At 42.0% G+C, this 17,691-nt stretch overlaps 1 non-coding gene across 1 annotated transcript; it reads right to left on the bottom strand.

The window, feature by feature from the left end:
• Positions 1 to 17,186: 17,186 nt before the first annotated feature.
• Positions 17,187 to 17,293, bottom strand: LOC115070845. The gene has a single exon (XR_003849964.1). It is a non-coding gene; the product is annotated as a U6 spliceosomal RNA (small nuclear RNA).
• Between the last annotated feature and the right edge of the window lie 398 nt (positions 17,294 to 17,691).

Raw genomic sequence — 17,691 nt, 5'->3', positions numbered from 1 at the left:
GTAGTTCCATATGCAGTATATAGGACTTTAGTTTTGAAAGTTCATCCCCTCCAGCTTTGCTGCCTGCAACATACATCTCTTTCTTAGACTCTACTCCCTGTTTGCAGCTCTCCTTAGTGGATGTCTTATGGCTCTGGCATCTCCAATATCTGGGGTCACTACTGCAACCCAGGCTTCACTTTCACAGCTTCATACAATGGCTTCTCATGGCCTCCTTGCAGGGACTTCCACATTGCTGGGCCTCGCGGCTGTCTGAAGTTACAGAGAAAGAATCCAGGAGCCCCTCACTCTTGCATCTTTCATGCCTCTAAAGCCAGTACCACATGGACAACACTGCCAAGTTTGACTGTCAGCTTGGGTTGTATGTTAAAGCAATAGGTTTTAGGAGAAAACCGCCCCTTGGACTTTCTCCTTTCAAAAATTAGAAGCTTAGTTCATGGGTACTTGTCCTGCAGACACTATTCCTATGATTCCAGTGTAGAGCAGGAAGCTTCTCCTTAATGGCCCTAAGCTCTTTAACAATTACAGTCTCTCTTTCAGCACATACCTTGGCTGTAAGATTAAGTTTTCTAGGGGCCTTTTTCTTTCCAAATTGTGCATTTTGTATTTATTTTTTGCCCCACTTGGTCTTTGTCATTATAAATCTGCATAAGAATTATCACTAATAACAATGCTACAGAGTCAACATTATGCTGTCTTGATACTTCTATCAAAGAAATTAGTCCATTATTTTTTAATTCAGCCTCATGCAAATCTGGTATAAAACAGTAAAATTCTTTATTACACAAATGGCCTCTAGCTTTGTTGCTAATATTGTTCCCTCTTAAACCTCATGAGCTAAGTCTCCACAGTCCTTATTACTCTCAGCATTATTGTCTTCCAGGCTCTGACTAGAATGACCCTTTAAGCTCTGTTTATAACATTTAAACACTTTTCTAGTCCAAAGTTCCAATGTCTTCCATATTCCTCCAAGAAACACGATCAGGGTCTTCAAAGCAACAACCCCATGTCTCCTGTTACCAACTTCTGTATTTGTTACTCTTTGTTGCTGTGATAAAATACCATGACCAAAAGCAACTTAAGGAAGAAAGAGTTTGTTTGGCTTACAGTTCCAGAGGGAGAGTCCATACTGGACAGTGGGCATGGCAACAGGCAGGCATGGCAGCAGGAAGCTGAGAGATCACATCTCCAAGAGCAAACATGAAGCAAAGAGAGTGAACTGGAAGTGGGGTAAGGCTACAAACTCTCCAAGTCCACCCCCAGTGACATACTTCCTCCAGCAAGACTCCACCTCCTAAAAGTTCCATAACAGTGCCATCAATTAGGGGCCAAGTCTTCAAATATATGAGTTTATGGGGGACATTTTTCATTTTAACCACCACATTGTCTTTATTTTCTAAACACTGTATAACTATTTGCATAGAATTTACATTATACTAAGCATATAAATAATCTAGAGATCATTTCGAATTACAGGAACATGTGTAAGTCATATGAAAATACTACACCATTTTACACAAAGGACTAGAACATCTGAGGACTCAGGTATCCACTGGGGATCTTAGAACCAATCTCTTTTGGATGTTAGAGAGTGACTGCATATGGTGTGAGGCAGGAACTGAGTTTTTAAAATATAAATATCCAGTTCTTTAAGACTATTTATTGAAGAAATGTCCTATTCACCATAGTAATGCTTTTCTGCTTTTGTTGACAATTCAGTGTTCATATGAGTGAGATTCTAAATCTGAGCTGTGTCTTCTGTTCCCTGGGTCTCTTTATTTCTGTACTTCCTGATCTTGATACTGTAGCTAAATAGCTAGTGTTGAGGAAGTCATGCAACATAAAGTCTCCACTTTGCTCTCTTTCAATATTGCTTTGGATATTCTAGGCCCTTTCTACTTCTATACACATTTTAGAATCAGCTTGGAAAGTTCTAGAAAAGGGAAAAAAAGAAATTCTGCTTGGATTGTATGAATGACTCATCTTTGAAGCATTCAAAACTCATGCTTCAAATTTTCAGCCGTGTATTTAATAACTAGTGAAGCTGGGACCTACAAGAAATCATGGGATTTGCCTAGCACCATAAATTATGTTGGAGCCACAGTAGTTCCAGGAATCCCAACTCCTAGGTCTGTTTACTGGGCTCAGCCTAGTACCTTGTCCAAGAAATACTCAATATCACACATGTAAACCAATAGCTATGGGGACAAAGGACTGTAGCTGACAAATGCCCCCATCAGAGCTATGCTCTCTACCCACTGAGTGGTTTTTCCTATAGCGAAAAGATGGTATTAATGTTCACATGACAAACCCTTAACTTGTTGCTATACTGACACATCTTCTTCGGGTACCTTGACTGGCCTCTTTCTTTCAAGCTTCCCAAATCTTAGAAGCAGGGCCTGATTGCTCACTCTGGAGTTCACTGGAGGAGGCCAGTACAGGATACAACAGAAGGTTGTGTCTTCAGGCTTCACACATGAAGGAACCTTGTTGGGAGAGCAGTATTCTGTGACCCTCCAAGGTGGCTATTACTGACAGCAGGGATTAACTTCTCAGAACTTCTGTGTGTGGACTTGGTGCTGATGCACACTGGTTCAAACTCATATTTCTTAGCGGCAAACTCTTTCTCCCTATTAAGTGGTGACACCTTTAGAAAGCCAAGTTATCAAACGAAAGACATGGGAATCTTAGACCCTTTGACATTCCTGTTTTGTGACTTCCCTAAGAGGGCAGGACATGTTGAATTTCCAAAACATGTTTGACCATATAAGTGGTCTAATGGAATACTATTACTTGTGTCACCTTTCTGAAGTCTCTACATCACTGAATCATAAGTGGTCATTCTTTTTTTACACAAACCCACATGGTAGGAGAGAACTGACTCCATGTTGACTCTGACCTCCACATGCGCAGTGTGGCATGTACGCCACCCCTCACCCAAATAAGTGTATGAATGTTAAAAAAAAAAAGACATGCAATAAAGAGACAAAGATGTTGGGACAAATTCCTCAATATTAGCTAGGACTAATATGGTCTAGAGCCGAAGCTGGGTCAGGATGAATGGAAGATACCCCATCCTAAGGACTCATAGAAGCAGGGTTGGGGGTTGGGCAGAGTCTCTGTCAATGGAGGTCTAGGTTGGTGAGACCTCATGACTGACCCACGAGGACATTTCCTATATCCTGTGGTTTACTGGCTAGATTTTTATTTTGTGCCCCTTTCTAAAATTTGTTCTGAGGTGTTGAATGTCCCCATCACTGAATTTTTTAAATATATTTAATTTATTATTTTTATTTTATGTGTATGAGTATAGTACCTGAACGTGTGTAAGTGTACTTGTGTTGTGCAATGCCTATGGAGGTCAGAAGAGGGTGTTGGATTCCCTGAACTTGGGTTGTAGATGGTTGTTACCTGCCATGTGGGTGCTGGGAACCAAGCCTGGGTCCTCTACAAGAGTAGCCAGTGCTCTTAACTGCTGAGTCATCTCTCTAGTCCCCACCCCCCATCATTAAATTTTTAAGAAAGTACAGTTGGAAACCCAGTTGGGCAAGAGCTGGAAAGTCATTTTTCTAGCAAGAGTTACTGATCCACTTAGAGGTTTTGAGGCCTAAAATAAATAAATAAATAAAAAGTAAGCACGTTTCTTTAGAAAGACCCAGAAGACCCCCTATCTGTTTAACCAGCAGCCCACTGCTCTGCTCCCTCAGCCCTGCCTACACTTGGCATTCCCTCTAGTACCAGAACATTCCCTATATGTGGTCATTCTAGGGAGGAACAGACTGAACTTGTCACTAATTCCATCTGACAACCAGTCAGGATACACAGGTCTTTATTTGGAAACTACCCCAGTCCAAAAATGTGCCAAGATCTGTTCACGCTCCCTCGGGCCACAATATCCAATCTGGGGCTCTCTTCCCTGGGAAATTTTAGTAACAGAAAAGATGCTTGGTCTATAAACTGATCACTTTCCATTAGGGCCCCACATCCTAAGGGTCTTCCACCATCCTAAGTTCCATAAGTGGGGAATCAGCTCTATGTCTTGGTGGCTAGCCCAGAAGCTGAGAATTCCTTTTGTTGAAGGCACTCCCTCCAGGGAGCCTTCTATGACTTCCTCCGCTCCTCAAGGCTTTCTCAAGTGTCCTGGAAAAAGGCTGGGCTTGACTGTGCTATAGAACTTAACCTTTAGGCATTAAGCCTCACTCTTAGCAGCAGAGTCAGACCAGAGGTATACCCCCACCCCATCCCATACTCTTACAGTCTGCTGTAGGAAGAGATAACTTCTTTAATTTAATTATGCCTTTATCAATTCTTTGTGAATTTCATACAAAGTATTTTGATCATGTTCAGACCCCCTCTCCCATCTCCACTCCCACCTCACCACATACCTGCCCCCGTCTTCATGGCCTCTATTATTATTTTCCTTTTCTCAAGGCCTATTGAGTCTAATTTGTGTTCCCCAAATTCTCGAGTGTGAAACCATCTCTTGGAGCCTGGTTAACCTACCAGGCATTATACCCCTAAAAAAAACTGACTCTCCCTCTCCTAGCAGCTGTCAATTGCCAATATATCCTCAGCTAGGACTAGAACTTTGTGCTGGATAACTTTGGTTGTCAACTTGACACACTTGGGTAAAGAAAGCCTCAATTGAGGAATTTCCTCCATTGGACTGGCTTGTGGCTATGTTTGTGGGGGAATTTTCTTGATTTTTGAGTGACATGGGAGGACCTAACCCACTGTAGGTGGTGCTACATGGGCCAGAAGAGCAAGCCAGTAAGCAGCGTTCCTCCATGGCCTGTGCTCCAACTCCTGCCTCCAGGTTCCTGCCCTGAGTTCCTATCTTGGGCTCCTTGATGAATTGTGACCTGGGAGATATAAACCAAATAAACACTTTCCTCCCCAAGTTGGTACTGGTGAGAGTTTTTTGTCATAGCAAATGAAGGCAATCTAGAACAGAAATTGGTACCAGGATCATGGGATATTGCTGTGACAGACCTGACCTTGGTGTTTTGGGGAGGATTAAGGAAGAGTTTGGAACTTTAGGCTGGAAAAGCCACTGAGTGTTTAGAGTTTGTTGCTGTGGAGCTTGGAACAGTTATGCTGAAAGAGTTGTGGACAATGGAGGCCTGGCTTGTGAAACTTCAAGGGGAAATGGAGACTCTCAGGGCTGTTTGTGTGATATCTTGAATTGGGAATCCATGCTGGAGTTAAAGAATCAGCTGTGATTAAGAAGAGACCAGAACCACTGAAGTGAAACCTTTGTTTTACTGGGACAGTTGATTCTAGTTATCTAGGACTGAAAAATCAGTTATAAGTAACAAGAGACCAGCATCACTGTGATAAAATCCTCTGGGAAGTATTTCCTCAGGGCCAGCACACAGATGCTATGTTGAGAGGGGGCCTAAGCCTCCATCTCAAGCTGGAAGCAGGACTTGGTAACGTGTAAGAGTCTCCTGCATGGTTCTGGTGTTGAACGTGTGAAGGGGTCATAGAGAGCAGCTGAGGCTTGGCACTCTGAGAGGCCAGGAAAGGCCATTGGTGAAAGTGTAACCTCAGTTGCAGTGAAGACCCCAGGACTGAAGGGGTCATGGAGAGAATCTGAGGCTTTGCACAGAGACCAAAAGAAGCCTTTGGTGAAGGTGCAGCCTCAGTTTCAGTGGAGGCCTCACCTTTTCGGAGATGCCAGGTCCATGGAACGACCACCAAGGGCAGCAGCAGGTGTGGAATGGAGCTGGCCTGGGCCTGCAAGATGAGATGTTTGTGCTGTGGACGGCAGAGTTAGAGAAGTGGAGCTGCAAAAACCCTTTGGAGCCCAGAAGATTGTGAGTGAATCCCAGATGTCCAGCCTTGAGCTACTTTGCTGGACTTAGGTTTGGCTTAGGTGTGCCCGATTCTTCCCTTTTAAAATAAGACAGTACTTGTTTTAGACTTTACAGGAGCCTGCAGTTAAGAGACTTTTAAGAAAGACTGGACTTTTAAGTGTTTGGGTTTTTTAAGGACCTTGGGACTTTTAAGGTTGTACTGTCTTGTGTTGTGATATTGTTAGCATATCTTGGGAACAAGAAATTGAAAGGTTGTGGTTTAATAGTCATGTGTTTGTATGTCAAATTGACAAGGGGGCAATTGTGCTAGATAGCTTTAATGTCAACTTGACACATCTTGGGGAATTTCCTCCATTGGATTGACCTGTGACCATGTCTCTGTGTTATTTTCTTGACTTTTGAGTGATGTAGGAGGGCCCAGTGCACTGTGGGTGGTGTCACCCCAGGCAGGTTGTTCTTTATTGTATAAGAAAGCAGGCTGAGCGGGGGCAGGGGAGCAAGCCAGTAAGCAGCATTCTTCCATGGCCTGTGCTTCAGCTCCTGCCTCCAAGTTCTTGCCCTGTTGCATAAGCCTTCTGCTATCACAAATGTTGTCACTTTGTATGTGCACCTGCCCTGTTCTATCCAGACAACACAGTTTCCTTGTATTCATCCACTGCCTCTGGCTCTTACGATCTTTCTGCCTGCTCTTCCTCAATGATCCCTAAGCCTTGGGAGGAGAGGGTGTGGCACAGGTACTCTATTTAGGGCTGAACACACTGCCATCTCTTATTCTCCGCACACTGACCAGTTGTGGGTCTCTCTGGTGAGAGTTGAGAATTTCCCTAACCTATGGGTATAAAAACAAGCCATTAGGAGTCCATTTGATGCTATGTCTATTAGGAGAGTAATAGCAGTAGGCTCTCCATTACAACTATGACCTGTGTAGCCACAGGCTCTTGACCCTGATAACAGTGCCAGGTATGGATTCCATCTGTGACACGGGCTTGAAATCTAATCAGAGGTTGTTGATTACTCCTATAACATTCATACCACCCTTGCACTAGTAGGCATATCTTGCCAGGTCAGTTGTTACTGTAACGCACAGAGTTCACATCTGGGTAAGGTTGATGACTATTTTTCCCTTCCAGTAGCATGCATAGCACCTTCTAGCACTATGAGAGCTAGCCAGTAGAGATGAAGCTTCAAGGTCAGTATTAGCTTGATTTCTCCTTGCTTGTTCTATGACTCATATATATAGTTACTTTAGCAATAGGGCCTTTACTGTCAGGTTCTAGAGAGTAAGCAAGAGCAATGGCAATGGCCAGTGTTGTTTGAGAGTCTATGGATGCGGGGGTCCTTCCCCGCACACAGCACCATGGGGGCCGAGGAGGGGGAGTGCATTGCCGTCCTAACCCTCTGTTCCCGAGGCACCACCAAGGAGGCAGGGAGTCTTGTCCAGCAGGAGCTCATTTATTATTAAGGCTGAACAATATTTAAAGGCAAAAACCACAAGCATAGCATAGGCGGGGAGGCCGGCATCCAATTAGCTCAGAGGTCAAGTATTAGCACTCAGGCCCTTTTCATAGCATAACTCAGTGTTCACGAGGTGATCATGTGTCCTTCACTGGCTGGGCTACAATCAGTATTACTTCTCCTTATTGTTGTGTGCCAAGCTGGCTAGCTGGCTCCGCCTTCATCTAAGCTGCTCAGCGCCATCTTATTACCGTACCTCCACATATGGGAACCCTGATCAGCAACTCCAAAAGGAGGAATCTGTTCCTGGCACCAGCCTTTTCATTTGCTAGTCTGTGGTGTTTGGTAGGGCCATTGAACCCCCAATATAGGGTAACTCCATTTAAGCTCTTTTTATATTATGTAAATGATATCATTTACATATATGTATATTTTAAGAACCTTCTAAAGTAGTAAGTTTCCATATGACTTTTTTCAACAGGCCTTTAATGTTAATTATCCCTCCCTCCCTCTTCTACTCCCTCCCATTGTCCACTCCATTTAACCCTTTCTACCCCTTTATACCACTGTATTTTATCTCCCCTCCTGTGCAACCCTCACCCTCTTGGTCCCTTACTAGTTTCCTGACCTCTATGGGTTTTCCAACTGAAACACACACACCTAAAGATTCCAAGCTAATATCCACTTGTAGCATTTGTCTTTCTGGGTCTGGGTCAGGGGGGAAGGTAACTTCTTAAGGAAAAATAATATGAATCAACCACTTGTCCCTTCTGCCAAGTCCATATATGGTCTCAGATCCTCTTGAATAGTAATTGATAACATCTGCAGTCTAAGACAAAGTTCATTTCTCCACTCCAGTTCTAGAGATTTGAGCATGCTATTAAGAATGCCCCATGTGGGCTGGCAAGATGACTCAGGTTAAGGACTTGCTGTGCAAGCCTGTCAGTCTGTGCTGTATCCTTGGAACCCCCAGTGGAAGGGTTGTCCTCTGACTTCCACAAGTTCACTGTGGCATGCGTACACACACACACACACACACACACACACACACCATATACACACAATAATAAAATTTTTAAATATTTTAAATGATACCCCACTATGGGAGAGGGCTGGGGAAATACTGCAGTAAGTAAAATGCTTGTCACACAGCATGAAGACCTGAGTTTGATCCCCGGAACCCATGTAGAAAAAGCTAGGGATGGTGTTGCATGCTTCTAATCTCAGTGCTGAGGAGGCAGAGACAGATGGATCCCTGGGGCTCACTGGCCAGCCAGCGTAACCTACTTGGCAAGCTTCAGGTCCGAGAGAGCCTGTCTCAAAAAGAAACAAAGAGGACACATGCTGAGGAATGACACTTGAAGTTGATCTCTGGTCTCCACACACATATGCATACACATGCACATATGTATACACACACCACACACACACACACACAAACACACAAACACAAACACACAAGAATGCCCAACAGAAGGGAGATGGGTTGCAGCAATTTTGATGAAGAACTTGTTCTGTTTGTGAATTGAAGACACGCTAGTGTTTATTAAGCACTCACTTCATGTTACATATTCTCTTGGGCACTGGGAGAGACAAAGCCAGTGATGTGAACGGGGAAGAAAGAAATAATTAAGAATACTCTTCTGTGTGTGGCATGTAAGGTAAAGGTAAGTAGAAAGTGCTATGGGGGAACCCACTGGGGACAAACAAATAAGATTAGAGGATCAGCAAAGGCTTTCTCTAGGGAAGGAAACTTATTAAGGAAAATAGCTAGCTAAATTTGGAGGCAGAGTGGGGTAGGCACTGCACACCACAGGAACAATTTATATAAAAATAGCTGCACAGAAGCCACCCAGGAGGCTTAATGATTACAGCAAAGGGCATTGGATCTGTACAAGAGGAGACAGACTCTCATAAGTATTTCTCAGATCACTGAGGTCACAAAAATATAATAGGGGCAGTGCTTAAGAATTTGAAACAGCAAAGTGCAAGAATACAGCTGTAGGGTCATTGCTTTAAGTTATATAAAATATATCTGTCTATAGAGAGGATATAAGTTGTGACTTTATTCTATTGTAAGTAGTAATTTGCTTACAGTTTTTCATGTAATTTTTAAATTAGTATGTTGAGATTCTGAATATTATGGCGGCCTAAAGTAGGCTTCTTAGTACACCAAATTATTTTTATCACAAAGTTATAGATATTTTACTCTGAATTCTAATGTCCACATGATCCTCTTCTTTCTGATTCAATAACTACCCAAACCAAACAACCAATACATATGGGAAAAGAGAGGCCCTGTGTGCTCAGTGCCTGTCAGTTTGAAATATGTACACACACATACATATTTTTTACATATTTAAGCCATTTTTACTTGTTATAAAACCACTGAGCTATTGGGAACAAGATTTAGACAATTATTTGTGTGGATTTTTAAGAAAACATTGGAAACTATCCTGTTATAATGATAATTTGGGGAATATGTGCATGCTTGTTCACCTTAATGTGACTTGACGATGTAAAGGACATCAACTTTGGAAAACTTTCCATGAGAGTGAATTTTCTTGAGTAAACTGAAGTATTTCTGAGAGCAAAACACAATTACATAATTTCAGTGTGGTCAACCAAACTTGTTGTGTCAATTGGAATGTAAATTTATTAAACCTCATGTATTTAAAGAGATATTATCTTTGAAAGCCAAGTTACTTTCTCATAGACAGCATTTTAGAAAGCATGTTTTTCCCCTGTCATCTGTTCCTCCAAGCATGTTTAATTGAAGGAAGAATTATATCTCTTTAGATAAGCTTTTATTGACTTAATTCGTTTATGATGTTTTGGCGCTAATTCACATTCAAGGTGAACTGTTGTTACCCACCATCAGATTTCTTGGTTGGGTATGCAAATGGTTATTATTTTTACTGTTGTTAATTGGGACATTTTATTAATTAGATGCACTGTTCCCAAGATTAATAGTGTTCCATGCACAATGACACACCTAAGCACTTTTGATGTTATAAATTTAAAACACAGAAGTGAAAGTTTAGCTATGGTTTTGTGCAGCACCGTAGTTATGCCGAAGAAGTTTATTTAGGTCACAGAATATCCTAAAGTATCATACAGTTAAATTTTTTTCAGTCAGTTAAGACTGGGAAAGAATGTCAGTGAATTGGCTTGAGTGCTCTATGGGAATACGTAGGTCTAGCCAGATACTGAAGTAGGAGCTTAGCATATAATTTGCCTTGTGATGTTTGGCAGTCACTGTTTATACTTTAAAGGTTATATTTTAAGCTATTTGGGATTTCTGTCGGGAGGTTCACTAGATTTATGGAGGAATTAGCCACAAATGACTTGTAGAAAATACTGTCGTCTGGTTCATGTCATCATTTTCTGTTGCAGGAAGCCACTCCACCACAAAATGCTAATATGCCAGTGGTACCCAGTACCCCTTGTATATAGGTTATTGCAAATACTGTTCTGAAATGCCTAACTTCAAAAATTACATTTTTTAAAGTAAATAATTGTTTGAAATCTATTTTGTAAAGATATACAATAGAATTTCTGGAGTACAGATTAAACTATTTGCACTAACAGACGTGATGTGCATGATTTAATAAAATAACTTTAATCCTCCCCTGCATGTTTGAGTTGGATATCATTGAAATTCTTAGTGCTGACTCTACTCTTCAGTTGTCCTTAACTTTTGCTTGAAATGACTCATCATTAAACATATGTTTGATGATTATCAAGGTGTAAAGAAAACACAGAGCTGTGTTTACTAGCTTTTATTTAACTTACTGCTCTAACGAAAGAAAGAAAGAAAGAAAGAAAGAAAGAAAGAAAGAGAAAGAAAGAAAGAAAGAAAGAAAGAAAGAAAGAAAGAAAGAGAGAGGGAGAGAGGGAGGGAAGGAAGGAAGGAAGGAAAGAGAGAGAGAGAAGGAAAAAAAGAAAGAAAGAAAGAAAGAAAGAAAGAAAGAAAGAAAGAAAGAAAGAAAGAAAGAAAGGGGAAAAAAAGAAAGGAAGGAAGAAAGCAAGCAAATCATGATATTGTGTATGTGGGACGGTTTTGTAGGCTGGAGTTATGAAACAATATTCTCAAGAGTGTGTTTTGTGGAGGCTGGAGAGATGGCTCAGCGGTTAAGAGCACTGACTACTCTTGCAGAGGACCCGGGTTCAATTCCCAGCACCCACATGGAGGCTATGAAGTGTCCTTAACTCCAGTTCCAGGGGAATCCGAAGCCCTCTCTGACCTCCGTGGCATTGCACGACACGGGCGCACTCACATACATGCAGACAATACACTTGTACACATGAAAAATAAAAATAATAAATAAAATATTATTTGTGAACTGGGATAATATCAACATCGCCTGGGATGTTTCTTGTTAGAAATGAAAATCCTATGAATCCGGACACTCTGGGGACAAAGGCCCCGTAGCTTTTTGGTGTCGCATGCTCTCTAGCTAATTGTAGTGCACACTGAACCTCCAGATGCACAGCTGCAAAATGATAGTCAATGCTTCCACATCATAGGTTCTGCCGGGGTGCTCCTTCAACATCCCACGATGGACACACCCCGCCCCACTCCTCTCAGCAACATCTCTTCCTGGTTCACCAGATCCCTTCAATATCTGTGGCACCAGGATCTTAGACTCTACATTTCAGCATGAGCTTTAGTTCCCAACATCTCGTCCTCATACCCCGGGAGCTCATTAGTCTGTGCCTCAGTTTCTTCAGCTATAAAGTTGAGTTAATAGAGGTGGCCACCTTGTAGGGCTGCAGTAGGGAAGAAAACATTAACACAGGTAAGGACCTTGAACCCGTGCTGGCTCAGTAAGCAGCCTCACCATTCTTGCTGTCATTACTGCCATTACTCCTATTTACCCGTGGCAGTCTCTGCGTCACAGTCTCTCTTTGCCTTGCAGCCTGACCCATTGAACACTGACACCTTCCTACTGAACTTGTCGCTTCCCCTCCCCGGGGTCCTTAGGGCTCCCCATCATTACTATTTTAATCACTATTCTCCTACCATACTCTCCTTTAAACAGATGACAGACGATCTGCATGTAGTGAAGTCAGGGGATGAGGAGCCCCTTTCAGACCCTCCTTTTCCCCTTTGTCCCCCCAAAAATGACCTGGGGAATCTTGGGATCTAGGAGTCCATTGTGAATTTCCAGTGTGTGAAATGCAAACGGCCCATCAAATGAGCCTATCAAGGTGCTCATTTGCTTCAAGGTCAGGGTATCTAGGGAGAAAAATTGCCTCCATCACTAGGGCTATATTGAGATGGCCTTAATCTTGGCCTGAGCTTTCCACCTAACTGTCAGCTGCACGTCCTGCTAGTTAGCCCAGACCCAAGGGACTGTTCCTTTCTTTCAATCCTGATGTTCTGTGCATTTGTCAGAAACCCTCCCCAAAGGCAGGGAAGAGACCCTGGGGAGCCCTGAGAACAGACACTCAGGAGAGCTATTTGCTGTTCAGAGCAGCGTCCTGGCTGCTGCCCAGGCTTTGTTCTACTTTCTGATAATCTGTAGAATCTTCTCATCACATTGCTAAGAAAAGCACAGTGAAGCCCTCATCTCCCCCTTTTCTTTAACAGCTTTGTTGTGTTTTCTGATTATAAAATAATGTGTGACCAATATGCCAAGAAATATGTGTAAAACACAGAAACTATAAACGACAAAATAAGCTATGAGACCCCTACACAGAGATGAGCATCACCGGTACTTGGACATATTTACTTTGAGTATGTTTTCTGGTGAATACATTCACATTCAGCCACACAATATGAATCATCATTATGGAACAATGAAAAACCTTGAGAAACAAAAATTTTACTAGTTGAATAATAGTCTTCAACTGGAAGTAGTTATTCAATAAACAATAGCTGACATTTATTGAGCACTTACTATGTACAGACCTTGTGGTTGGTATTGATACATTGCAAGCAATGGACAGGAATTCGAGCTCACAGCGCGAACAGCCTAGAGTAGGAAGTATACCTCTCATAAATGAACTTGGAAATACAAATACAAAGAGCAGTAAGTGTGAAGAGGGGAAAGAAGAGCACGCTATGCTTTTCAATATGAAACTTCCCCACAAATACATGTGGTGAGGGCTTGGTCCTCGGTGGTAGCATCGTTTCGAGAGGTGATGGGCACTTTAGGACGTGGGGCCTAGCTGAACAGCCTGTCTTGCCCTGGTCACTTCTCTGTTTCTTGTTGCCATGAAGTGAACTGCTTTGCTTTGCCACATGCTCCTTACCGTGATGCCCAGCCTCATCCCAGGCCCACACAACAGGGTCAGCTGACCAGACTGAGGCTCTGAACTCATGAGAAACAATACATCTGACATCTCTGAAGCAACAGATCTTTCTTTCCTTAAGTTGGTTTTCTCGTGTATTTGTCCAGAAACAAAAAGACTATCACACTATAAGGCAGTTTAATACCAACAGAAAGCACAGCTAAGACTAGGAGCCAGGAGCAAGCCCCCTGAAGAAGTGCTGCTTCATTCCAGACCCAAAGGGTAAGTAGAAGGTAGTAACAGAAAGCCAGAGGGAGAATAATTCAGATTTGATAGATTTTGCTACCTTAATGCTACAGAGCTATCACAAGCAAATAGTGTCCAGCAGCAACATACATGGCCCTCCATCTGTGGGAGGGCTCATCTGGGTGGGTCTGGATGATCTTGGCTAGGCTCAGTGTGGATCAGCCCTAAGCTTCAGGTTGGTTTGAGGTCTGCTTCAAGAGTCCTATGTAGAATCAAATGGCTCTGGGGACGTGTTCTCTCGTGGTAGATGACAGAACTAAAAAGTCAAGACAATTTTCCCATGACTGTTTCAAGCCTTGACTGGCATCATCTGTTAACATTCATCAGCTAAAGCTCAAGGGATTAGCCAAAAAACATGTCTGATCTCCTCCACAGAGTTTCTGGAAACTTCATTACAGTAATGAGGTGAAGAAGTAGGAACAGGGCCTGGAGAGATGGTTCAGTGGCTAAAAGTACTGGTTGTTCTTACAGAGGACCTGGGTTTAGTTCCAGCACCCACATGGTGGCTAACAACTGTCCATAAATCTAGTTCAAGGTAATCCAGTGCCTCTGCATGAATTACACGCATTGGTGCACTCCATACAGGCAGGAAAAACACTCATACACATAAATAAAAATAAATAAATAAATAGGAAAGAATTGGTAATAATACAATATATACCCTAGACCAAAGATAAGGCATGAGCAAAGACCCCCAGGTCAAGAAAGAAATAGGGCAAAGGTCACTGTGGTGATGGTGATGATGAGGGTATAGACACAGTAAAGAAATTTGAATTTTACTTTCACTGCATTGAATTGGACTGTCTGTGCTGAAAATCTCCTCATGTAAGAAATACAAGCCTCTTTTTTTTTTTTCCTCGTTTTGACAGCTGTGCTATAGATGCACAAGTACATACTTGTTTTCGGAAAATAAAGAGCAAAATGCTCAGGAATAAAGCACATGATGTCTGAATGTGTGCTTACAGTGAACACAGGAGCAACGTCCTGGTTGTGGGCTCCGAAGAGGGGTGCACAGGAATGCTTTATACTTTCCTGCAATTTTTCTAAGTCTTCTTAAGACCCAGTAAGTTGGGTTTTCTTTTACTTGTCTTTTTCCCTTATTTTTAATTGATTTTTTGTAGATTTGATACAATATATTTTGATCATATTTAGCTCCCCCTCCTCTATCTGCGCCCCCTCTTACCACTTACATGGTTTCATGTACTCCATATATATGTATACATATTTTAAAATAAAATTTATGTCCCCAGTTCTCTGTGGTATGTCCATCCACCAGAGCCTGCATAACCTACACAGAGTCATACCCTTAAAGAAGAATGACTTTCTTCCTCCAGCAGCTATTAGTTGCCAATAGTTCCTCACATAAGGTTGGAGTTTCTTACCTGCTTCCCCACTTACCAACCACTGTTTGATTGGATTTGAGGCCCACTTCACAGATGCAGCCCATATCGACACTGATATCAGGCCTAGAAACCAATAGCTAGACAGGTCACAGGCCACAGGAGAGAGCCTACTAATGCTATTATGCTAAGTAGATACAGTATTAAGCCAACTCCTAATGACCTATTGTTATATTCATAGACTAGTGCATCTTTTACTTGTCTTTGAATTGATTCTTTATTGATCCAAATTATGTGATCCAATTTATGTTCTGAGTATTGTTTCCTAAGAATGTTTTCTGTGTAGGAAGGATGAGAAATAGGAGATCATCAGGGAACAGTATAGTAGCCTAGGTAGGAGGCAAGGAAGTCTTGGCTACAGTGGAGACTGAGATATGAGATACTGGATAGTGCTTTCTTTTTTTAAGAATTGACTCGGAGTGGAGCTGGGGAGATGGCTTTGTAGGTAAAGCGATTGCCTCACAAGCATGAGGACCTGAGCTTGGATCCCCAGCGCTCATGTAAAAAGCTAGGCATCGTGGTTGTGTCTGTAACCCAAGCACTGTGCATGGTGAAGACAGGCAGGCCCCAGAGCTCACTGACTAGCCACTCTAACCAATGGGTGAGCTCCAGTTTCGGTCAGAAAGTCTATCTCAAAAATTAGATGAAGAAGACACCCAACATTGACCTCTGACCTCCACATGCATGTAAACACATGGAGGGACACCTGTACACACACATGAACACAAAACATGTACACATGCATCACACACACACACACTCTCTCTCACAGAAAATTGACTTGGTACTGGATAGCTCTGTATATGGGCAAGAAAGTGGGTGGTATATAGAATTATGGGTGTAAACTAAAGTTCTCAGAAAAAAAGAGCTGTACCTACATTAAACATTCTTCAAGGCTGATTGACAGATTAAAGCTGCAATGATTGTGGAGAGCTGGAGTGTGACAGGTCCAGAGTCAATTTATCTTGAGCTGTATTTAACCCCTTAAATAGCCATCTACTGTCCACCTCTGTGCTTGGCCTAAATTCTTTTTTTCTTCTTCTTCTTTGATTTATTGTTTATGGGGCTTTTGGATACTCTAAAATTCCCCTCTCTAAAGAGGTAACCTTAAAATCTTAAGGATTAGATAAAAGCTCCCAAATATTTCGACAGTTTGGGCCTTTGGAACAGAGTAGGTTGCTAAAAGGCCCCAGGACATTATGAATTTTAGCCAAGAAACTGGCTGCTTTTCTTTGGGGTCTTTTTACCCTAACTGCCTAGCCAATTCCTACCTCCTATTCTTATCACACCATCCTCTAAAAACGTTACCCAAATTGTCAATTGGGAATAGGGATGCAGACCGCTATGGCTTCTTCCATGCTGAACAGGGATGCAGGTGAGGCAACTGGAGTACCCCTTCAGTGGGTCTATCTAAGAGACTTCCAAATTTCATAACTCTTATCTCTAGGGGGGTAAAGAAAGTCCTTGAATCATGAATAGGAGATGTGAAGGAGAAGTAAAGGCACGAGTAATTACCATTACAAGTTCTAGACAGGAAACTAGAAAAAAGAACAGGGCAATTTTCAAATGTTCATATGAGAGTCCATTGGAATTTCTTGACAAGGGCTTCCAAAAGCATCCCTCTATTGGGTTCCTCCTCATTTTTCTTTTGCCTTCCAAGGCTGGACTCTAGAGTGATGGATTCAGGATTTGCTTTCAGGTATTTCGATAACTGTTGGAGTGGTTAGAATCAGTGTCAATTCCCTCTCAAAGGCTTCTAGATAGGGGGAGAAAACTATTTTATCAATCATTTTAGAACAATAGCTGGTTGTCTCCCTTAGCTACAGGTGGGCACTACAGTATTGGAGACCAAGATTTGAAGTCTTACATCTGAGCAGTACTTTCTGGTTAGGAACAAAATCATCAATGAGAAATAATTGTCTAAATAACTTTTTTTTTAATTTTTAAAAATGACTTATTTAATAACAAAAATATGGAACGCTTCACGAATTTGCGTGTCATCCTTGCGCAGGGGCCATGCTAATCTTCTCTGTATCGTTCCAATTTTAGTATATGTGCTGCCGAAGCGAGCACTAAATAACTTTTTATAGAGACTTAAGCCCAATGTCTGGGAAGTATAATCCCTTGAACTGTTAAAGAAATAATACTGATAACTTTACTCTTTGGTTACACTTTCCTTTTGGGTGTTTAAGACCATACAATTGGCCCAAATAAATCAATTTATTTTTACACTTAAGGGCTTGACCTAAATTCTTGTGACTGTCATGTGGAATTCTTTTGGAATGTACAGACTGAAGCCTAGCTTCTACCAAAACCCAAAAACAATGTCACAGAAAACATCTGAGACCCGTAGCAGAGGTGTCCCCATGTTGCTGCAGCCCACCTACCCAATGTTCCCACCAACACATTTGAAAAGCGCCTTTATTTATGACTTTCTTTGTTCTGTTACTATAGAAACTTCTAAAATGATT

This window comes from Nannospalax galili, unplaced genomic scaffold (genome assembly GCF_000622305.1).
Source record: "Nannospalax galili isolate Female #2095 unplaced genomic scaffold, S.galili_v1.0 scaffold118, whole genome shotgun sequence".
NCBI classification, from domain to species: domain Eukaryota; kingdom Metazoa; phylum Chordata; class Mammalia; order Rodentia; family Spalacidae; genus Nannospalax; species Nannospalax galili.
The sequence above is the reverse complement of the archived record's forward strand: the minus strand, read 5'-3'. Positions and strand labels throughout refer to the sequence as shown.